This window comes from Phyllostomus hastatus, unplaced genomic scaffold (genome assembly GCF_019186645.2).
Source record: "Phyllostomus hastatus isolate PE091 unplaced genomic scaffold, TTU_PhHast_1.1 phas_contig_209, whole genome shotgun sequence".
NCBI classification, from domain to species: domain Eukaryota; kingdom Metazoa; phylum Chordata; class Mammalia; order Chiroptera; family Phyllostomidae; genus Phyllostomus; species Phyllostomus hastatus.
The window spans coordinates 23,526,180-23,543,964 of record NW_025333735.1 but is presented as its reverse complement, the minus strand read 5'-3'; the positions used below and the strand labels follow the sequence as shown (position 1 = coordinate 23,543,964).

General features: G+C 44.4%; 1 long non-coding RNA gene across 3 annotated transcripts in view; it reads right to left on the bottom strand.

Moving 5' to 3' along the window:
- The window catches only part of LOC123816468, a 106,161-nt gene extending 88,953 nt beyond the window's left edge, over positions 1-17,208 (bottom strand). For 2 of the 3 annotated variants that reach the window (XR_006785280.1, XR_006785281.1), the window contains exon 1: positions 17,039-17,208. This is a non-coding gene — a long non-coding RNA (uncharacterized LOC123816468). Of the gene's footprint in view, positions 1-11,262; positions 12,399-14,677; positions 14,848-17,038 lie in introns of those variants that run through there. The other variant, XR_006785279.1, reaches the window with a different exon arrangement.
- Positions 17,209-17,785: the final 577 nt, after the last annotated feature.

Below are 17,785 nucleotides of genomic sequence, written 5' to 3'. Positions count from 1 at the left end.
AGATAAAGAGCTTCTCAGACAAGAAAAAAACTAAAGGAGTTCATCATCACCAAACCATTATTACATGAAATGTTAAAGGGACTTATTAGAGAAAAGAAGATAAAAACTATGAACAATAAAATGGCAAAAATATAAATCTATCAACAATTGAATATAAAAAAACAAACTAAGGAAACAAGCAGAACAGAGACAGAATCATGAATACAAAGAACATTTTGATGGTTGCCAGATGGGAGGGAGGGTGGGGGAATGGGTGAGGAGGTAAGGAGATTAAGAAGTACAAATAGGTAGTTACAGAAAACCAAGGGGGTATAAAGTAGAGTATAGGAAATGGAGTAGCCAAAGAACTTTAGATGCATGACCCATGGATATGAACAATTCTGGGTGGAGGGGTGGAGGGGGGCAAAGGGGGGAAAATCAGGACAATTGTAATAGCATAATCAATAAAATATAACAATTTTAAAAATAAAGTATATAACTATAAACATGTATCTTTGGCTGGTACTCATATTATATATGTCATTCCTGACCTTTCCTTCAACTTTTCATATTTTTATGCTTAGGTATGTCTCTTAAATATGTTAAACATAATAATTTTAAGTTTGTGCCTCTGTAACTCCTATATCTGGGTTACCCATGGGTCTGGTTCTGTTGCCTATTGGTTTCATTAGTTTTCACTTATTTCATTCCTTACATGCCTACTTGTTTTCTTTTCTCATTACATGATAGTCATTGTATTTGATAACCTGTTTATATAATTAATTTGTGGCTTAAAATGACATTATCTTCCCCAGAAAGGATTTACATTTGTCTCTGCCTTCAAGTCATAATCATTTCAATCCAATTTAAAAATGATTCAAAACTAGTCTTAGTCCCTGCTGGGCCTCTGCATTTCTGGTTCACCCATTTCTGGTTCATCCCAGAGTTCAGAACTTCCCATGGTCGCAACCCAGGGATCTCTACCTGGCAGGTCCTGATCTCCAGTCTCTCAATTCCTCATCCCACCCCTTGGCCACCCTCCCTAGAATTAGCAAAGATGTCTAGTGGAAACATAGGCCCAAATGCTGAATTTATGTGTTGGGTCTCACTGTCCTGTAGATCCTTGCCAAGTCATTCTTCACTGCTTGGTTAGTTCTCAAATGCCTTAAAGCAAATATTTTTATATTTTCATCAGCTCTTTTCATTGTCATCAGCAAGGTGATCAATCCAAATTACCTTGTTCACTGTTACTAGATAGATGTACAGGTCTGCTCCATTTTAGGGTTTTTTTAATGTAAATAATAATTTACATTATTTTCTTATTAGGCCTTTTTTATTATGAAAGTTATACATTCCACTGTCAATAATTTAGAAAATGTAAACATTAAAAAAAAATTAAGCCCTGGCTGACATAACTCAGTGGATTGAGCGCAGGCCGCGAACCAAAGTGTCGCAGGTTCGATTTCAGTCAGGGTACATGCCTGGGTTGCAGGCCACGGCCCCCAGCAACCGCACATTGATGTTTCTCTCTCTCTCTCTCTCTCTCTATCTCCCTCCCTTCCCTCTCTAAAAATAAATAAAATCTTTTTAAAAAATAAAAATAAAAAATAGTTATAAAAAATTAAACTCCCTTATACTTTAAAATGTATTTCCTTCTTCTCTTTTTCCTTTGCATATATACAAACATTTTTAACAAAAATGAGATCATACTGTACTTATTTTATAATAGAATTGATTCATTTAATATATCACATCTTGATAGCTTTATGGCATTCTCATGTGTATATATACCATGATTCATTTAAACAATTCTCTCAAATTGGATATCAAAATTTTTCCAATTACTCATCATTATAAAACCACTGTCGCAAGCATTATTTTGTCAAATATTTGAACAGTTCATCATTATTTCCCTAAGATAAATGCTGAAAACTGGAGTTGCTGGTCAAAAGATATAAGGCATTACATATATTGCTAAGTTGTCCTCCAGAACAGCATTATCAATGTGCACTTCTACCAATAGAGTTTGAGTGGTATTGTTCAACTCCTAAACCCAGATTAGAATTTCTAAGAAATTATTTCCTGCACTGGCTGGTGTGGCTCAGTGCACTGAGGGCAGGCCTGTGAACCAAAGGGTCCCCAATTCGATCCCTAGCCGGGGCACATACCTGGGTTTCAGGCTGGGTCCCCGGTGGGGGACACACAAGAGTCAATTGCACGTTGATGTTTGTCTCCCTCTCTTTCTCCCTCCCTTCCCCACTCTAAAAATAAATAAAATCTTTAAAAAAAAAGAAATTATTCCCTTACCAAAATAGGTGAGATCTGCCATTTTAAAACAATTTAAAAGCATTCTAAATGTTCTCTGCCCTGACTTTGACATTATCATAACTGATTTCTTGCTTGGTATGTAAAATAAGCCACCAGCTTGAGGATTGGAGGGATTTAGGGGCTTAGTAGTGGAGACCAAACATTTCCTCTACTGGGGATGGGGTGGGGGCAGCTGTGCAAAAGCTGGTTTACTGAGGATGACCAGCCATCCAGTGGCCAAAGTAGGGCTCCTCCTTCTGGTTGATACTCACATACCTCTATTTTAAAGCAGACAAAGTAAATGGGTAGAAAAGTTACCTCTGGTAACTCAGAAATTTGTATACTTAAGCAACACTCTAAAACAGGGATGTGAAACTCATTTTCAGTGGGGCCGCATCAGCCTCATAGTTGCCTTCAAAGGGCCAAATGTAGAGTGCCTTGCCCCTAGTTAAGGAATAGTTACATTTATACAGTCCTAAAATTACATTCAGTCCTTTGAAGGCAGTGGCAAGGCTGATGTGGCCCCCCGTGAAAATGAGTGTGATACCCCTGCTCTAAAATACATAAACTTTGGTTTGAATTCCCCTGTACCAGTATAGTAAAGTCCAAAATCCTTAACAAGGCCTTTCAAGATCTAACCTGTGCCCACCTATCCTGCCCAAACCTTATACCTTAATGGCCATCGATAATGACTTCCTTTCAGTTCAGAGAGAGACATGCATTCTTTCTTCTTCTCCCCTATACCGTGGACACAGTGTCTTTTGCACAGAATGCTCTTGTTCTATTGTCTATCAACTTATTTATCCTTCAAAATTCAGCTCAGATGTCACCTCTGCAAGGAAAACTCCCATGATTCCCACAGCCTTACACAGGAATAACTCCTATTTTATAGCACTGCATGTTCATCTCTATCACAGCACCTACCACTCTACACTATAATCCTCTGCTTACTTGTCAGTATCACCTGCTACATTAAGGACTCAGGATGTCACAGACTATGTCCTATTATCTCCTTATACCCTGAGCACTGCATCTGGAAAATGCTCCTTAAATGAAGCCTCTTCTCCCCTTATGGTCATTATTTCATTCATTTCCCCAAATCCAGGACATCCAGGACTTGTTTTGTTTTTTAACATTTTATTTATTTCTGGACAGAGGGGAGAAATAGAGGGAGAGAAACATCAACATGTGGCTGCCTCCCACACGCCCCCCGCCCCCAATCAGGGACCTGGCCTGCAACCCAGGCATGTGCCCTGACTGGGAATCAAACCGGGGATCCCTTTGTTCAAAGGCCAGCACTCAGTCCCCTAAGCCACATCAGCCAGGGCAAGGACTTGTTTTTATTAAAGAAACTACAACCTAAAACTCTCACCCCCACTAAGGTAATAGTGGGATGTAGTTGTGTATAATTCTAGAACAATAAAAGTGGGAGGGGTTGAGTAATCATAAGCCAGGTTCTTTATTTTTATGGCAAAGGAGATAGATTTCAGGGAGATGGAGTTATTTGTCCAAGCACATAGTATGGCCATACTAGAACAAAAGTGTCAGCTTTCTGATTTCCAGACCAAGTAGGATCTTAGGAGCAGTAGCCCAGAGGAGATAGTGCTTAGCTCACAGAAAGGAATCTCTACTAATGGGATCTCAGATACTATGGCCCCCATACTAGGGAAATAGCCAGTATCCTCAAAGGTCTACCAAAACTCAGTGATATCAACATAAAGGAAAAAAAAACTATGGTTCACTATGTATTTTATAAAAAGGATTTTTGTTCTGTGTTCATTATTGTACATCTTCTTTGAGGTGCTAAAACCTAATCGTAGTCTTTGTGAAGATGGAAAAATAGAGACACTAAACTACACATGCTTTTTAAAGTAGGTATTGATGAAATAAAAACTGAGTTCCAAAGATTTACTTTTCCTGGCTTATTTACTATTGTAGGACTACCCTATGGGGTAGCAGATACCTGTTTCTGAAATATATTAGGACATAAGTTAGCAAGTTAAAACCAACAAAGATATCTACCTGCCAATTGCCTTTTTTTAACTCCACATTTCACATAGCTGTTCTGAGGTTTAAATGAGGTAATACACACAAAGTGCTGAGAACAATGCCAGGCATGTGGTATGGCTTGAAGTTAGTTATTATAGTAGGGGCTCTATAAATTTATCTAAGTGAAAATAATCAACAGATCCATCTGTGAGTGGAGTTCAACCACTCATGCCCCCAAATGCAAAGCTCTTGCTGTTGGAATAATTTTGGAGAATGGAACATATCCCCCTTGACGTCCTACAATATCATGCCACATGAGGCCCATGAAAGAAAACTTGATGAAATACAAGCATTAAATGTTATCACGTAACTCTCCATAAATTCTGGATTTCTACAAAGCAGTTCTTCTGAATCGTAATTAAGGGTTTGAAAGTCAAATGATTTAAGTGTTAGTTTTAATTACCATTTGGTGAACTTTAGTGTGTTAGAATTGTCACAACTTTCCTTAAGGATTACTCTGAAGCCAGGCAATACAGTGGGAAATTATTAACTCCTACTTTGGTACAGCAATTATCTGCATTACAAGGTTTATGCAATTAGCTGTTTAAGATGTCATTATATTTTGCCATCTGGTACACAGGAGTTTATGCATATGAACAGGCACGTGTTGAAGTGATTTTCACTATATGACTTGTTCTCAACCCAAGCCATCTCTCTAATGAGGGGAAGTTACCGTGCACCGTACATTAGTGGCAGGTGCACACTATCAAGCTTCATTTTCATCGAAGACCTTCATTTTTCCATTTTAAAGTACTCTGCCCAAGTGTTGGAAAATAAATTAGTCGTTTGCAATTGAACGCCTGCAGACACGTTCCTTAGCAGTTAGAGGGGGACACGGCTTCAGTTATAGGCCACTCCTCATCACCCAGAAGGTTGCAAAGAACCCTCCCCATTCGGTGAAAAAAAAAGTCGGAGTGTAAACCACCGCTGTAGACCGCCTTTTCCAGAGAGGGGAAGGGGGGCCTCGCTGCAAGAGGTTCTGAGCCACAAGGGGTCAGCACCCCCGCTTCCACTGAAGGGTGAACGCGACCAACAGGGAGGAGGCGCTGCGGCTGCTCGCAAAGATCTCAGCCCCTCCTCCTCCCCCGCTGCCCCTCCAGCTCCGACCGCCTCGGGAAAACCCCGGCGCCGCGCGGCCTGGGCCACTGTTCACCCGCAGCGTGGGTCCGGACTGAAGCGCTTTAAAAAGGCGCCCTCTGCTGTCCACTCCCAGCCTTTGGGTAGGAGGACTGGAGGTTAGGGGCCGAGACAAACTTTTCACCCGCTCACAAACTGAAAGCCCAACTCCCAAGAGTGCCTTGCATCCCAGCGGGCGTTCTGCGGGCAAACCCCGCAGTTGGAAAGGCAAGGCCACGGACAAGGAATCAGCCCCCTTCCCCTGGCACAGCGCGCGCGGAAAATCCGGGCGGGCGGGTCGGGGCTGGCGCGCTGCCCCGGCCGGAGTGCGGGAGGGGGGGGGCGGGGGCCTCAGGGCGGCGCCTTCTGCAGATCAGGAGTAGAGGGCGGGAGGGGCCCTGGTCTCTGAAAACAAGAAAGAAAATAAACCCGGACCGCAGCGGGGCGAAGGGTGGCCGCGGGCTCCGGCCATCGCAGCCGGATTCAGTGCCGCACCTGCCCCACGGCTTGCCCTGGAGAAGGCGCGGGAATGTAGAGCCCACCTGAGGCAAAGGGTGGCACAGAAGTGTTTCTCGGTCTCCCCTGGCCCCGTCCTCCCGCTGGGGCTTTGTTAGTTTGATTCTCTCTGAACGCCAAAGGGCAGAGCCGTCCCGGAAAGGCGCGCGGGCACCTAGCCGAGGCCGCCCCGCGCTGCCATTGAAATCTGACACTGACGGACGAGCTAGGCCTGCTGCTTTCCTTGGAAGAGTTGGGAGTCGCCAGTCTCGAGAAATGTGGCTGTTGGGGTCCCTAGGAATCCTTTCCCCCGACCCCACTCTGCCCTAGGAAACATTGCCTGTCTCCCCCACCTCAAATACATACCCACAGCACACACGTGTTTCCTCTTTTCCACCGCGTGCCAGGTGAAGAACCAAAGTTCGGCTCCAAGAATTGTGGAGGGGAAAAAAGCTGACCACGGGGAAGTGTGACTTTATTGGGGTTGAGCCTTTGTTTGGAGGCACTGCGTTTCATCTTTTATATTTAGGGCCTGGGGGTGATAGCAAGGGGACTGAGGGAACAGAACCTGGATGAACCTGGCTATTTTTGTCATGCTTCTGCACCAGCCTTTGGTGGGGGAGGGTAGGGGTGGGAGAGAAAGTGAGAGCAGGTTGGATGTCTTACAGGCAAGCAAGCAGCCAGCAGGCAAATATTTCCAGATAGACAATAATGTGTGAAGCACTGAACCAGACACCTGACAGTTACTGAGAGTAAAAATGGGAATTTGCAAGCTGATTAGAGAGAGTAAAATTTTAAAAAGAGATAAGTTGGTTTGAGTAAAGATTCAAATGGATGCAGCCAGGCTGGGTGTACAAACGAAGGGTGGGTAAAATTAAAGCTGGCTGTTGGAGTCTCAGACCTTCTATACCTGGCCATCCACGGCTGCAAGTGAATTGCAGGCCGAAGGTTGTTCCACGTAGGCTCAGCACAGGAAACAAATGCTGAAGAAAGTTTGAGATGATGGTGCCAAGGAAAAAAGCCAACCATTCACGTTGAAAGAGAAAAATGAACAAGTAAATCAAGGAGAGACTGAGAAGGCTGGGGGGGTGTGGAGCTAAGGGGATGAAGTAGGGAAATGGGTGCTTTGGGGCCAGGCTGGACTAGATCTAAATCTCATCTCATGCCTCTTACAAATTGAGTCTCTGTTCCCCTCAGTGAAATAGGATAATTACACCTCAGTATCGTGGTATCGTGGGGATTACACAGGGTTAAATTAGACAATGTCCTTAGCCCTAGTTAAATTCAGAAATAATGTAATCCCTTCTTCTCTTTCAGCTATTTCAAAATTGTCCCCATAACCTCTACACTTCTTTGGGACATTTTTAAAGGTTCTTTGAATAAACATGTGGCTCTGCCCCAGTTGTTTAGATTCCGTCAGTTCGGTTGCCTATAGATATTCTGAAGTCCATGCTAGACTGCCATCTCTTGTAGCACCTAAATTATTTTAAAATACTGAGTTTTTTCTACAAGATTCTAGCAATTGACTTTCTGAGCCACTATCCCATCAGATTGGTCCATCTAATGCCGATAACATGTAACATCAGTTTGATAGACTCACAAAGGCTTTGGTCAAAAATTCAGTTTCCCGTGATCAGGAGCAGCAGTTAGCTTCTCAAACAAACTCCACACCTGTCTGCTCTAAAAAGCCATTTCATTGTATTAAGTGTCTGCTTTCCCAGAACTGAGCCTACACAGAACAACCTCTGCCCTGGAATTGTCTTGGGGATAAACCCACATTCAGAACTTTTGAGATTGGGACTTGGAAAGGTCAGTGCTCTGATTCAACACAAGTGATAGGAAGAACATTAATGAGTTTCAAAGTGGACTATAGGTTGGATCCCAGCTCTTCCTTTTCATTACTAAAAAAGAGACCTGGATTGTTGACTGTTGGGGAAAATTACCAAAAAGAAGTACCTAAGATCTCCAAATATACACCCATACACACACTTATACTGACTGATATATGTTTTCATGACATAGAAGCACAATTAGATATCAGAGAATAAAACAGATCTTTCCAAAGCACAATGCTGTCTCTTGTCAAAGTATCCACCTTTCCTGAAATCTTTTCTCAATCCACTCACTTACATAACTATATCTGAAGGTGATGGAATGAGTAATATCAAAATCCTAGGATGAAGACAATTTTAGAAGGGAAATATCTCAGCTCAACATTTGAGCTAGGGCCTGTGTTCTTTGATCATTAACCCCATCACTCTTTTATGACATAACTAAGGCATGGACCCTGGAGAATGGAGAGATAAGTTTCTGGGGAATGGAGAGATAAGTTTCTATCCTAAAGTTTAGAATGTAAACTCCAGGAGAAAAACTCTACTAGCACCTACAATATGATGGAACACATAAAATACATTCCACAAATGTTGGCTTCAACTGGTTTTTCCTCACAAAGCCCTTTTATCTAATTATCATTGAGTTTCCAAAAGTTGACAATCCAAAGCCATCTGACTTTAAATTTGATAATCTTATGGTGTTAGTTACATGGTGGAGGTTTCCTATTAATGAATCTCCTTTAGCATCTGTTGCAAAATGAGAATCTATTGTATTATTACAAACACTCTCAGTCTATAGAAGCTAGAGGTGAAATGCTATTAAAGTCTGAGTTCCCGATAATGTATTCACAAGCAGAAGCATCATGGCAGGACCCATAGGGGAAAGAAGAAAGTAGGATACATATATTTACATCCAGTGCCTTAACCCAAAGCCTTCTAGTGCTTAACTTCCAGGACTTTGATATGTTTAGTTATTCTCAGGTGTGACCAAGAAGTATTCTGAGCAGAAATTATGGTTTGATTTGGTGCTTAAGTAGGAAAGAAAACAAGAAACCAGTGAACAATTGTACAATGCAAAAACTCCCTGAGAAATCCAATCTACCACAAAATGTTACTAATTCCATGGACACGGACAAGCAAAAAAATGTTTAAAGTACAATAATATTTATTGTAAATAAATTTTATAACCAAATTAACAAAGCATTCTCTCCATAGGTCAGGTGCCAGATTTGGCAATAGCCACTTTACACCAAACCTTTCCGTGTAATTGTATTTGTTGTAGTGAGATTTGGTTAGTTTGGTCCTTAAATCAATGTTATTCATTGATAAAAGTATAAATCAGCTCACTTTTTGGCTTCTCCCATTGCATCTCTGCTCCCTTCTTCTACCACAAATATTTCCTTAGGAAACTTTGTAATACTCTACCATCACTGAAGGCTATAAACACCATACTCTACCACAACTTCAACACAGCAGTGAGTTCACTTCTGCTGCCTGACCTTTCTCAATAACTTTTAAAAGTGCCCCAAAGCCAGTGGGGCCAGCCAAAGTGGTGTGCAACAGAAGGCACTTGGATGTAGTCAGAAGACCTGGGCTCCCCATGACCTGGCTGCACCACTTCTCTGTAAGACTTGAAGTGACTCCTCTGAGCTCCCTGAACCAATACTTCCTCTTCTGAAAAGGGAGAACTTGAAGTCCTACTTCACGGAGGTGTTGTGAGAATTACATGAGACCTCATATATAAAATCCTGAATATAGTTACCAAGCACATGGTAGGTACTTAATAAATTTACATTAAGATAGACAGAGAATTGTTTTGAAGTAGAAAAGTTTTAAGTGGAGAAAAATGTACCAACTATGGCTTGTAGTCCCATGTCCTTATTTCCTTGTCTTTAAAATGGGGATAATGTATACCATATATAGTGGTTAAAAAAAATTAAATGAGATAATAGTAAATAGTAATAGTAAGTGATACATAAATATAATCTTGTTATTTGTCTGTGAGAAGGGGGTTAGCCAAAGAGAGTAGTTATCAAAACTTCCACTAACCCATCCTTCTATCCTAATCAGACACTCAAGCCTCTTGTAAGGTCCTAATCTTCAAGGAACAGAAAGAAGCTAGATGAAGTCTTGCAAGTTAGATTTCTTGTTAGTATAAAAGGCGGTTTTTCATATTAGAAGCACATTAAAGCTCCTTGAAGTCACCTATAGTTTCTCACCTACACTATCTCATTAAATTATCACAGGGATCTGGTCAGATATTCCCCTTTTAAAGGACGAGGAAACCTAGACTCAGAAAGGTTAAGGACCTTGTCCTAGGCCACACAGTTACTCCAGGGGACTAGCCTGAGGGGACGCTTTTTTGTTACTCAAAACCCCTAGTTCCTGTATTTACTTCCCCAGTTCCGCACTCCCAAAAAGATCTTTCTCAGCGCCTTCAGGACTCTTGCTGCTGCCAACAGACCCATAACTGTGGAGTTCATATCTCAGATTCAGAAGCTGAAAGATGGTTCAGGACATAACCACAACACCCCCACTCCTCGCCCCCTCCCCCAAGCCTCGCTTCGACCACACCGGGCCCCGGGCGTGTCTCCCTTTCTCCCTCCTGCTATCTGGAACTTGCCTGTAGGTGGCGCCATAATTCGCTCAGGGGAACTTGGAGGGCGAGGACAGAGGTCACCAGCAGCCTACCCCAAAGGCCAGTTTAAAAAGTCCCTTTGATTGAGGTCAGCACTGGAACCGTGGTAATGTGGATTTGAGATCCCCCCACCCACCCCCGCCCTGTCTCTCTTCCTCTCCTTACCCCACCTTCCCTAGCCTCCCCTCCCCGCCCGGGGCTGGAGCAGTGCGGGAGCCGCCAGCCTGCACCTCCCCAGAGGTCGGGCTCCAGAGCCGGATCTCCAAGCGCTTTAGGCCGAGTTTGGCACTTCTCGGCGGCACTGGGATCTGGGAGCCTTGAGCCTGTCCCCTCCGCTCCCTGTCTGCACCCCCTTTTGCCCACAGCTGTAGCAAGGGTGGGGGGATATCGGGGAAGTGTGATCCCGCGAGTGCTGGGAGGGGCAGCTTTAGAAACTTCGGAAAGACCGCGTTCCAAGCCTCCAAGGACACAACTGGGGCCGAAAGGCGGCTTCCCCGTTGGGGCCTGAAAGGGGGCATGGGTGCACCTGCAGGGCCGGGAGCGCACGCCCTGGGGAGGGGGATCCGGTGACCCGCGAGCCCTGAGGCCCCCAGCAAGCACTCGCAACGGGGGCTCGGACACCGCGGGAAAGGGGGGAGCCCCTTGCCCCCCGGGAACCCTCGGCTTTCTGCCTCCTCACCTGGACTGCAGAGGGACGGGACGGGGGGGGGAGGGGACGGAGCGGGGGGGTAGCTTCCGAGGCCCGCGCGGTCCCTGCAGGGTCTTCCTTCCCTCCGTAGCCCCCCTAGGAACCCTAGATTTCTCATCAAAATTGAATTCCCGAATTTTAATTCCAATCCAGCCGAGTAGGATCCGGCTGAGGAAGTGGGCATCGGATGAAGGAAACGTTCCCATTTTACACTCTACCCCCCACGTCAAGGGTGAGGAAGAAGGGAAAGTGGGAGCAAGGGCCTGCGCTGGGGAAGGCGACGCCGTGGCGAGAGTCCCACCGTTGCGGATCCGATAGTGGCCCCGGCGGCGTGGGGTGTAGTTGTGGTCTCGGTGCGCTCTGGCTGTGCCGTCAGACGGTGGATGGGGAGCGGCCCTGGCCGTCCCTAGCCAGGACAGCTCTTCCACGGACAGAGAGCGGACCCTGGCCCTGGCAGAGCCGAGAGACACAGACTAAGGGGATTCTCATTATTACAGCATTATGAACATCCTCATCCTCTAAAGCCCTTCCTGTAGAGGCTTTTGAATGAACTAGATAAATTATTTCCTCCATTTGTTGTTTCTAAAGAAGTCAGTCACTCGATTCTTCTGAAATTGGGCGCTTTAGCCGGGAGGAAATATGTGGAGGCTCTTCTTGGAAGGTTTCCACTGCCTGCGGTCGCACTCGGTGAGGACGGCAAAATCGGTTAATGAGGACCCGTGGGGAGAGGTGCAAGTGGAATCGAATGAGGCTATGTAGTTTAGTTAAGGAAGAAAAATGTACACTGAAAATAGAGTAGTTGAAAAAATAAACTACATAAAGTTTATTATTTTGCTTGGAGTTCTTTTTCTTGATATGAGAAAGTAAAATACATGAGAATTGAGTGTATTTTTTCCCAATTAGCATTTCTTATACTTTCTCAAAGGCCTTGAAAGAATTATTTCAGTGAATTTTAGAAACAGTAATGCTGGCACTACTGGGTGCAATGGTGTGCTGAACAGATCGGCAGACTCCAAAAGTTCAGTTGCAGTGTTAACTCTCAAATTAGTGTCAGCTTTGTTTTATTCTTAAAATAGGGTGGTGTTTTTATTAACTCATACTTCAGGAGGTAGGGAACACTGAGAGGGAAAGAGACTAAAGGAAAAACAGAGCAATGGAAACAAAAAGAGAGAGAGGCGAGATTAGCTGTAGCAGTCCGGTCTTCAAGGATCCCAAGTCGGGTCCTAATGCACTGCAGGTTTCTGGTACCATTAACTTTATCGGGAATATTGGTGGGCCTGGTCTGTACATCTGCCTAAAAAAGGATAGGCTTAAGTAAATTTCTTTTTGTGTGGAAGTCTAGCACTTGCTTATGTCATACCCTGAACAGAGGTCCTCCCGACCTCTGAGGCCAGAGCTCACTTTGCTGCTTTAAAATCGTCAGGTGTGTACAGCATCCCCATTGCCCAGCATCACCCAGTGATGGAGCCAGGATGTGGTGGGCAAGAGAAACAGCTGACGGGGCTGCAGTGTGTCCTGAGTACCTTCCCCTGGCACTCTGGCAGACAAAGACTGGCATACTGAAACTATCCTCCTGATGCTAGCAAAGCTAAGAGAGTGCGCTTCCTACAAACTTGCCCACTTTGCACCCAACGCTTTGCTATAAAGGATGAAAATAACATTTTATCCCATAGGACTAAAATATAGCCTTTAAAACACTCCCAACAGGGGTCAAAAGCATATCAAGGGCTCAAAGAAAAGCTTGTGTTGCCCGTAGGGCAAGTGCAACTTTTCAGGGTAAAGAGCCAGAAACTTTATAAAAGTTAGAATCACCATTCAGATAATTAGAGCACGTGTTACAAAATAGCCTGGCAACCACAAAAGGAGCAGAAATACATGAGGTGCTTTAGGTTTTTGAAGGGGGTGTAATTGAAACTTCCTGCACTGTAGTTTGAATGTTTTAAGGTATACTGTAAGCAGTCCTTATGCTCATGAAGCTAGAAGGCTATGTATTCTGGGCAAAATATTAGTGCTCTCCCTCCCCCTTAGAGTTATGGGGTCTAAGACCTTTAAAATCCCCTTAGCTGAAAAATCACAAAAGTAACAAACCCTGCAACTTTCCACTTAAGTTCATTATATAAAATACAAAAACCCTGAGCACAAAATAATTAAGATGGTCCCTTCTCTCAGAAAGAAACTCCATGGAAAATTTCTATAGTTGAGGGCTGTGTTAGAGCCCATTCCTTAGTGGCTGGGAGGTACTGAGCAGGGAGGAGGAGGAGGTGAGACAACAAACATACACCTTTGCCTGCAGTGGCACCCACATTCCCACTCTGGGCTCATACACTGCCAGCTAAGGAACAAGGACTTATCCGCTCAATGTAAGTGAGGAGCAAGGCTTGATTCAGGATCCAAACACATGCCCACAAAATACTAAGGAAGGGGACCTTAACTCTGGGCGTCACTGGGAAGGACTACCCCAAATGAAGTCTGGGACTTCCAGCAATCAGTGAAAAGCAGCCTTGGAAATCTGCAACCTGTCAGCTCCAGGGATGGCCATTCTGTCCCACAAGCCTCACAGCCCCATAGTATCAGTGCTGTGGCTCAAAAGTTGGAAACTGTGGTTTTTAACTGGGGCTGGGTCCTGCCTTCCCCGTTCCTTTTCAGCAGCCTCTTTGTAAGCAGATGTGTTTTTCCATGCATCTCTGGCAAGTCGCTTTTAGGAAATCTTGCCTCTGCAAAATGTTTTAAACATGGTAATATACTGCAGCCTTATTAAGTCACCCTCCAGAAAGGTGTGCAAGGGTCTCTATTTTCCTGAAAGAACTTGATGATCTGAGCAAAGGACTGAGTCCTCCATCCACTCACCTGAAGGCAAGGTGTTTTGTTTTGGATTTTGTTATTTGGTTTGGGTTTTTTTTGTTTTTGTTTTAATGCCTAGGAGTTTTTAAATTCACACAATACTCCCTCCAAAAAGGAAAAAAAAAGGGGGGGGCATTGAACGTGTGCCCTTCATTACAAGACACCCTAGAAGCCCCTCTGAGAGAAGATGCTGCAGAGTTAGCGGAAAGACAAATTTCTATGGAGAAGTAGGCCTGCTGGGCCAAGTTCCCGGGGCAAGAAAACACTGCTGGGAGGGGACAAAAGTTTCACAGGTCGCCACCAAGAAGGGGGGCGGCAGTGCAGAGAGCCCTTTCTAAAGTTCAGTTATGCTGGGCATCTGATCTTCCTTCCAGGATACTTGGCCAGGGAGCTCCGCAGGTTTCAGCTTCCACTGTGAAAGTAAGGGTCCAATCTGCCGCGTTGCCCCCTCCTTCCCCTAGGGATGTGCCAGGCTGGCAGCCAAAAGCAAGGCGCGGGTCCGGGGGTCAGCTCCGAGGCCAGAGGGCAGCGCCCGGCCACTGCACACCCGAGCTTCCTCTAGCACCCACAAGGTCATGACCTTGCCGGGCAGCTCCAGTGCCTCCGCTAGTCCCTCCATGTGCCCTTGACCCTAACCCTTCTCAGGACCTGGAGTACCGGATCCCCGTCGTCTGGGTCAGTGGTGATTGGAGAGCCGAACTGAATTTATTTACTCTCAAATTCCCCCAGTACCTCCGAAACTGGGGAAGTCCGCGAACCACTGGGGATCGTAATCAGTGAAGTCTTCACCCAGCCTCAGAGTTCACAGGATGCTCTGGCAGGCCAGGCGCCTGCGGCTTCTCATTGCCAAGTTGCTGTGGGCGGACAGGAATGAAACTCGCCTGTTTTCCCGCTTTGGTGTCCTGAAATATTTTAAAGCACAAGTACCTTGCTTGGGTATCTTTTCGGTCACCTTACTGCACTTCTTTAGAAGAAGGTCTATGCACATGTGATAATGATGGAGGGGAAGGGGGGCAAGCAGGTGGAGCAGAAAAGCAGTGCACCCTCTTCTATTGATTTATTTCGGATATTGTGTTAATCAGACTGACGAAATGGAGTCTGTGCTCACACTGGCGCTTGGAACGACTGAACTTTTCCCCCCATGCTTTCAGGGGAAAAAAAAAAAAGTGCTTTCTGGCTAACAGAAATCTTAACCAGTGCCTGACGCCCTCCAAACTTGTTGCAACCCTGACATCCCAGGCCTGCCAGCCATCTATGATGCAGCCTCTGAGTGAACAGTTGGCGCACCTGGGGCTTCAGGTGCCACAGGAGGAAAGAAGTGGGACATTACTTTCCCACAAGCAGTGACGTAAGCCTGCCAGTGCCTACCTTGTTCTGGAAACACCTAATCTCCACTTCCTCTATAAAGCTTAACTGTAACCTGCCTCCAATCCCAAATTGCAAACACAAGAAGAATTGCTCCCTTAAGCATTCCATGCCTATGACCCTTCCTAAAGCCTTGTTCAAGTCTGTACTCTGTGGGTCATTAAGAGAAGAGAGAAATTCAGGATGTCGCTTTTCCCTTTAAGCTAATAATAACACAAAGGGAGCACGCCAGAGATTTGGGATTGTTTTGACTTCATAATTCAATGACAGAGACTAGGCCTGAGGTATCAAGTTGTGTAGGAAACAAAGTATCACAAGAGGAACAAGTAAGAACAGATGCCTTGGAAACTTTTCTCCAAAGAAAACCTTGGCTTCCTCCCACCTGGATAGTCAAGATACACATTAATAAGTATGCACTCAGCACATGGAGTCAGTTCTAAATATCTTCATTGATCTGGTCAAGTGGACCATTCTCCAACTTTGTAACTATTGCATGTATGTGAAGGGAGTTTTTGCAGGGGATGTTTTGGCCTATTCTTGATAATAAAGACTGCTGAGCTTCTTGCTTTAAGCTGACATCCAGTTCTTAGAGGTATTATTGAAACCCAGAAGCAGTTCAAAGATCCCTCTATTATATCTGACCTTGCTTTCTCTGTGTTTACATTGGACAGATGATAACCTCTAACATTTCATTGAACTGTTTGTTACATGTGCCATATTCTGTTCCAAGCACTTTAATATGATAACTCATTTAATCCTGAACAGCCCTGTGAATTAGTTACTATTATAATCTTCATTTTATAAATGTGAGGAACTGAGGCACTACTAAACTAAGTAATTTGCCTATGATTACTCAGTTAGTACATGTCAAAACTAGTCAGTGGTTTGGTTTTAGTACCCACACTCTTAACCATTCACTGCACAGATAAGAGTGGTATTAAACAGTGGTCCCTACTTAAGATGCTGCTTGGAGCTGTTTTCTGAAAAAGTAGACAGGGAGTAATTAAGCCATTAATTTGGTCAATCTAGACAGCTAATCTGGCACAAAAGGACACTTATCCACCAAAAAGTTATTTTCTCTGAATTACCCAAGTGATTTAATGCATTTTCATATACAGATTATAAAAAAATAGGAATATTGAAAATTGTTTCAATTCCAAAATCCTTTTGGCTGATTTTTGAAAAGTCTTTTCCCCCTTCCCAAAAATACAATTATAAGGTTACATCATCATTCTCAAAGAGCATTCGTTACATGCTACATATACTTCAGACCTGGGACAATAGCAGCTCTTAATATAGACACGATCTTTACTGTTAAGGATTCATCACTTTCATCATCACCAATTTAAACAGATGCCACCTGAAGAATGTGAACTTTTTTCTCTCTACATTACCCCACCACTGCCACCATCATCATTCCCTCCCAGATAGAATCATGGAGTGTCAGTGAGGAAAAAAAAAAAAAAACTTAGAAAGCATATCACTTACTCTCTGTGATTTTACAGATAAGAAAAGAGACCTGCCCGAGCTCACAGACCATGCCCTGGCTGGAGCCCAGCACTCCTCGCTCCCAGTTCAGCCCTTTTCTTCCAAACCCAACTGACCCTTAGTGGTCATAAGGGCATTCAGACTAAGAGCACACTAAAAAAAAAAAAAACCAAAAAAAAAAAAAACCAGTTTCAACAACCCTTTTTTGACCCAAGATATATAAAGAAGGGGCTCTCTTACGCCTTTCTTCCTTTCAGATGTGTTCCTGGAATGTCTTCACCAGATGTTTACCCAAGAAATTACAGTCGCAGAGTCTTCGACATGTGTCATGCATTTTAAAAGCAGCATTTTAGATCTGAACCCAATTAATGATTTACTTTTCTTTTATAAAAAAAGGGGGGTTAGTTTGCTTGCAAGTGATCCGAGTCTTTACAGAGTCTGTGTTAACGTCACTCACTTTCACTCTGGGACGTGCTAGTCTCACAGTCTAGTTTTGTTCAGACTTTATTTTGCTCCAAGCTGCATTACAAGCCACTCGTCCGCGCTGCAAAAGGTGGGGGTAGGGGGTTGGGATGAAGGTTCTTTCGCTATCCCCCCCCTTCATATACGTGAAGCAATCTGGAATCATTCCCCCCTCTCTCTCTCTCTCACACACACACACACACACACACACAAGTGCACCATGCGTGTGTGGGCGCCTATGGATCTGTGTATAGGCGTGTGTATGATTTAAAGTGACAGGACCAAGAGCTGGACTGAAGAAGTGACTTATTTTGCGTGATAAATCAACTTGATTGTCTCTACACTGTACTTCCATTATTCACCCGAGCGCTCGGTGGTTACCGCGGACGTGCCCTGCGGCAAAAATGTCCTCGGAGCCGCTAATTTTGCGGCCACTGCGGCTGCGGCTGCGGCGGCGGCGGCGCGGGGGCGCGAGCAGGGATTGATTTTTCGAGCTCGCGTCTCGTCCGCGCAGCTCCCGAGTCG